Genomic DNA, 6,407 nt, shown 5'->3' with positions numbered 1-6,407 from the left:
TGGGGTCCTGGGATCGAGTCCCGCATCGGGCTCCCTGCTCAGCGGGGAGTCTGCTTCTCCCTCTGACCCTCTTCCCTCTCGTGCTCTCTCTCATTCTCTCTCAAATAAATAAAATCTTTAAAAAAAAAAAAAAAAAGAACTCCCTCCTGTGGTCACTTCAGCAGCACATAACTAAAAATTGGAACAATACAGAGTAGATTAGCATGGCGCCTGCTCAAGGATGACACGGAAATTCATGAAGCAGTCCACTAAAAAAAAAAAGAGCTCCCTCCTTTTTTAGTACTTAGCTACCATTAGGGGTGCCTCAGTGGCGCAGTCGGTGAAGAGTCCAACTCTTGATCTTGATCTCAGGGTTTCGAGTTCAAGCCCTGTGTTGGGCTCCACGCTGGGTGTGGAGCCTACCTAAAACTAAGTAAATAAAGGGTGACTCTTAGAGGAAAACTTAATAGTTTTTAATTTAACAAGATATAACTGATAAGGTCCCTACCTTACCAGCCTGTGACTAAAATGGCATCGTTTCTGTGAATAATAGAATTTATGACACACGAGTTTCATCTTGACCGTTCTTGCCAGGTTTATCACTGATTTTTGTGACCTGCCAAGAAAGCTAATGTGTTCTACAAGCCATCTCGTGCAGTGTCCACAGTGTGTTGCCACTGCGGCCAGTTGTCCTTGCTGCCACGCTTGAGAGTCCTAAGGGTTGGCTCTCACCAGCTCGCTACTGGTTTTTCTCTCCGCATTCCGATTCCCTCCCAAAGTCCATGCTGTGTTGTCTCCTACATCTCCACTGAGCACTTAGGGGTAAAGAAAAACACAAGCTTAGGGGCGCCTGGGTGGCTCAGTCGTTAAGCATCTGCCTTCAGCTCAGGTCATGATCCCAGGGTCCTGGGATCGAGCCCCGCATCAGGCTCCCTGCTCGGCAGGAAGCCTGCTTCTCCCCCTCCAGCTCCCCCTGCTTATGTTCCCTCTCTCCCTGTGTCTCTCTCTGTCAAATAAAATCTTAAAAAAAAAACAAAAAACACAAGCTTAAAAAACGGATACAAGATCTGGAAGCTTATAGAAACCATAGACTGCCCATCCCCATAGATTCTACTCTTCAGCCACCTTTTAGTTGCCAGCCTGTTCTGGTGTGCCTGATACCAACATTTCTCTCACAGAGGGGAATGTAAATATAAATGGGATTTCTAGGGGCGCCTGGGTGGCTCAGTCATTAAGCATCTGTCTTCGGCTCAGGTCATGATCCCAGGGTCCTGGGATCGAGCCCCACATCGGGCTCCCTGCTCAGCGGGGAGCCTGCTTCTCCCTCTCCTACTCCCCCTGCTGTGTTCCTTCTCTCGCTGTGTCTCTCTCTGTCAAATAAATAAAATCTTTTTAAAATAGAAATAAATAAATGGGATTTCTATTTAGTTAGTCAACAAATGAAAAGTCTATCACATGCTAGGTAACAGAATTTACCCAATTTACCTCAACCTGGTACATTGTTTTCTACTAGAACACAGTATAACAGAAAGTTCTAAAGTGTCCTTTAATCTTCACAGTTCTTTCCAATTTTGTCTGTATCTAGAAACTGATAGTCCTGTATTACTGTTTTTTCACAAATTGAGACCTTAGTGTAATAAGTAACTCATTAACCCCAAGCCACAAGAACATACCTTTCCACATTTGCACGGAATTCCACCATCAAAAGACCAATTTATTGTTCAAATGACCCATGCCAGTCTGTATAAACCAAAAGTAGGTATTCCAGTAAATGAGGTTTTGTGGTTAAATGAAGTCACTTCTATAAAACATGCAAGATCAAATAATGTAGTATAATAATATATCGGGGCCCCTGGCTGCTGGTTCAGTAGAGCATGCAACTTGACCTTGGTTGGGGTCATAAGTTTGAGCCCCATGCTGGATGAAGAGACATATGTATATGTATATGTACACACACACACACACACACACACACACACACACACACACATGATCTTTGTCCCTGATTCCTAGCAGAGAGCTTCAAAAACCCTTGGAATTTCCTGGGTGATAGAATTCTGTCTCTGTTAGGCTAATCAGGTGACTAGTGGAGGACCATTCAGAATAGGGCCAGTTTCCAAGAGGACTAATCCTGTGACGGTGATTACAGGGTTGGAACTTTCGTCCAGCCCAACCTTCTGGGAGGACAGAGACTGGAGATTAAGTTTAATTACAGTCACACTGGGCAATGATTTAGTCAATCATACCTATATAATGAAGTCCCTGTAAAAACTACACCAAGGCTGAACAGAGGTTCCCAGTTGGAGAACACTTTGTTGTGCTGGAAGGGTGACATGCCCTAACTCCACAGAGGGGCAGGCAGGCAGCATGCATGCGAGCTCTGTGCTCCCTCCCAGACTTCAACCTATGTTTATAATAAAAGTGTAATCCTAAGTGTGGTGCTTTCCTGAGTCCTCTGAGTGGTTCTAAGAGAATTATCAAACTTGAGGTTGTGGGAACCCCCAATTTTATAGCCAGTCAAAAGCATGAGTGTCCTGGGGAACCTCACTCACTTAGAGCTGGCTTCTGAAGTAAGGGCAGTCCTGTGGGGGAAATGAGGCCTTAAACCCATAGAACCTGTGGCTCAGTTGTTAAGCGTCTGCCTTCGGCTCAGGTCATGATCCCAGGGTCCTGGGATGGAGCCCTACATCGGGCTCCCTGCTCCTCAGGAGGCCTGCTTCTCCCTCTCCCACTCCCCCTACTTGTGTTCCCTCTCTCGCTGTGTCTCTCTCTGTCAAATAAATAAAATCTTTAAAAAAAAAAATACCCAGGGCGCCTGGGTAGCTCAGTTGGTTAGGCGACTGCTTTTGGCTCAGGTCATGATCCTGGAGTCCCTGGATCGAGTTCCGCATCGGGCTCCCTGCTCAGCGGGGAGTCTGATTCTCCTTCTGACCCTCCCCACTCTCATGCTCTCTCTCTCTATCTCATTCTCTCTCTCAAATAAGTGAGTACATAAAATCTTTTAAAAAATTGTTACAAAACACAAAGGACATTGTATGTTAATAAAAGTTTTAAAAAAATAAAAAATAAAATTAAAAAAATACCCATAGAATCTGATGCTAACTTGGGGGGGGTCATCAGAATTGATCAAAATGCACCTACTTGGGGGTGAGACTGAATATAAAATTTAGATAACGCACACAAAGCTTCAATCTACCCTACTAAAGCTGGGAATTCTGGAGACAGTTCACTTCTGTAGGTGGCCTCTTTAAGTTCCAAAACCTAGAGCTTTAAAATGAATTCAGGAATGGGGCCCCCGGGGTGGCTCACCCAGTCGGTTGAGCATCCGACTCTTGATTTCAGCTTGGGTCATGATCTCAGGGTCATGGGATTGTGCCCCGTGTCGGGCTCCCTGCTCAGTGCAAGTCTGAGGTTCTCTCTCCCTGTCCCTCTGCCCCTCCCCCTACTCATGCACATGTTCTCTCTCTAAATAAACAAATAAAATCCTTACAAAATAGTAAAATGCATTCAGGAAGGTCAACTTCTGAAGTTAACATCAAAATACCAAGTAAAGACATTGCCCACTGCACACCAGGTATAACTAAATATATTTGAAAATACGTGTTTATTTAAATGTTTGTTCTTCCCAGCTTTCACTTGTCAAATGTCAGCCCTGATCATTTGGTTTTACTAAAACAACATTATCACCACAACCAAAAAATCTCAGTAAATCCAGAGGTGCTAAAGTCCCTGGCAAACAAGGATCAGGCCTGATTTTTCTTCAGAAGAAGTGACTGACCACTTTGAGTCTAGATATATGCAAACTTTCCTATAAAGAGCCAGATAATAGTTCAGGCTTTGTAGTCTACATATGGTCTCTCTTACATATTCTTTGAAATTTGTAGAATCCTTTAAAATGCCTGATTTAGCTATAATTTACCTACCCCTCGTCCAGATCCTTAACGCCTTCTCTGAGGCCAATCATAGAAAAATATGTCTCCTTCAAAAGCCAGTGGTTCTCAACCCTGGCTAAACATTAGAATAACCTAAAGAGCTTTTACTTTTTAATTTTTAAAAAAGATTTTATTTATTTATTTGAGAGAGAGAATGAGAGAGAGAGAGCTGGAGAGGCAGGAGGGTCAGAGGGAGAAGCCGACTCCCGGCTGAGCAGGGAGCCTGATGCGGGACTCGATCCTGGGACTCCAGGATCAGGACCTGAGCCGAGGGCAGTCGCTTAACCGACTGCGCCACCCAGGCGCCCCAGAATAACCTAAAGAGCTTTTATTTGTTTTAAAGATTTTATTTAAGAGAAAGAGAGAGTAACAGAGAGAGCCCAAGCTGGGGGAGAGGCAGAGGTAGAGAATAGGCTCCCCACTAATCAGGGAGCCCGATGTGGGCTCAATTTGGGCCTTGATCCCAGGACCCTGGGGTCACCACCTGAGCCCAAGGCAAGACAGATGCTCAACCGACTGAGCCACCCAGGTGCCCCTAAAGAACTTTTAGAAAAATAATTGATAGGGGTGCCTGGCTGGCTTAGTCAGAGGAGAATGACTCTTGATCTCAGGATCCTGAGTTCCAGCCCCAGGATGGGTGTAGAGATTATTAAAAAAAATAATAATAAAATAGGGGCACCTGGCTGGTTCAGTCAGAAGAGCTTGCAACTCTTGATCTCAGAGTGGTGAGTTTTGGCCCCACTTTGGGTGTAGAGATTACTTAAATAAAATACTCAAAAATAATAAAAAATAATATAGAAGTTAAAAAAAAAAGGTTTTAGGGCACCTGGGTGGCTCAGTCGGTTAGGCGTCTGCCTCTGGCTCAGGTCATAACCCCAGGGTCCTGGGATCGAGCCCCACCTCGGGCTCCCTGCTCGGCGGGGAGTCCGCTTCTCCCTCTCCCTCTCCTCTTCCCCCTGCTCATGCTCTCTCTTGCTTACTCTCCCTCTCAAATAAATAAATAAAATCTTTTTTTTAAAGATTTTTTTAGGTTTACCTATTTATTTGAGAGAAGAGAGAGAGAGCACGAGCAGGGGTGGGGAGGGGAAGCAGAGGGAGAGGGAGAAGCTGGATCCCAGGACCCTGAGGTTTGGACCTAAGCTGAAGGCAGATGCTTAATCGACTAAGCCACCCAGGTGCCCTTAAATAAGTACACTTTTTAAAATAAATTTTTAAACAATAATAAATAAATAAAATTGATATTGGGATGCTTGGTTGGCTTGCAGCTCTTGATTTTGGGGTCCACAGTGGGCATAAAGCTTACTTTAAAATAAAAAAATTGATATGGGCTCTGTACTCCCACCCCTAATCCTGATTTAGATTTTTATACTGCTTTAGCACTTGCTCTCCAGATGGTTCTATGAACAGTCAGGGTTGAGAACCTTGGTTATAAATATTACAGTTATTTCTGTCACCTCCAGAAATGTAAGTTTCCCCCAAGGAAAAAAACCTTTCCCATTTCTGTGCACTCTGGTTTAGCTCATAATCTCAATTTAGTTCCAGCCAGTTATATAATAGCATCTAGATTTCTGTATAAACAAAAGACTCATTAAGAGTAATAATAGCTGGGCACCTGGGTGGCTCAGTCATTGAGCCTCTGCCTTTGGCTCAGGTCATGATCCCAGGGTCCTGGGATTGTGTCCCGCATTGGGCTCCCTGCTCAGCGGGAAGCCTGCTTCTCCCTCTCCAGCTCCCCCTGCTTGTGTTCCTTCTCTCGCTGTCTCTCTGTCAGCTGAATAAATAAAATCTTTAAGAAAATAAAAATAAATAAATAAATACCCATGGGAAAAATAGTAATAATAGCTACCATATAATGATTGCTTATTTTGTTCCTGGTACAAGGCAAAGATCTTAAAACTATGATCTAATTTAAACTTCACAACAATCCTATGAATACTGTTCCTGGCACATTTTACAATGCTGAAACAAGTTTACAGTTGTTAAGAAACTTGTACAAACCATCACATCTGGAAGGTGCTGAAGCTGAGTTTTGAACCCAGATATTTGGCTTCAGAACTCCTATGTACAACTACTATATTTCAATGCCTCTTCCCGTAAGAAATAAGTCAGAAAACTTCAAAACAGTAAATTCTCCCATGTCTAGCTGCTAATTTTTTAGAAATCTTGGGAGTCTAAACTCAGGACACTAATCCAGCTATTTCTCCCATAGACAAGAAAAGAACTCTTACTACTTATTTCAAGTCTGTATATATTCATGCACCATATTCATTCAAAAATTGAGTGCTTATGTTCCAGAAAGTGCATTTCATAAACAGGGAACAAAATGGGCAAGTCACTGTTTTCATGGCTTTTGCATCCCAAAACTGGCTGGTTCATTCATAAGAACATGCAACTTTTGATCTCGGGGTCGTGAGTTTAAGCCCCACATTGAGTGTAGAGATTATTAAAAAAACATAAACTTAAGGGACCCCGAGGTGGCATAGTCAGTTAAGCGTC

The 6,407-nt window shown here is 43.5% G+C and overlaps 1 non-coding gene across 1 annotated transcript; it reads left to right on the top strand.

Moving 5' to 3' along the window:
• The first annotated feature begins 148 nt into the window (after positions 1 to 148).
• LOC113915561 lies at positions 149 to 255 on the top strand. Its single transcript, XR_003517714.1, has one exon. It is a non-coding gene; the product is annotated as a U6 spliceosomal RNA (small nuclear RNA).
• The last annotated feature ends 6,152 nt before the right edge of the window (positions 256 to 6,407 follow it).

The sequence above is a fragment of the Zalophus californianus genome, chromosome 11, assembly GCF_009762305.2.
Source record: "Zalophus californianus isolate mZalCal1 chromosome 11, mZalCal1.pri.v2, whole genome shotgun sequence".
Lineage (NCBI taxonomy): Eukaryota > Metazoa > Chordata > Mammalia > Carnivora > Otariidae > Zalophus > Zalophus californianus.
The sequence above is the reverse complement of the archived record's forward strand: the minus strand, read 5'-3'. Positions and strand labels throughout refer to the sequence as shown.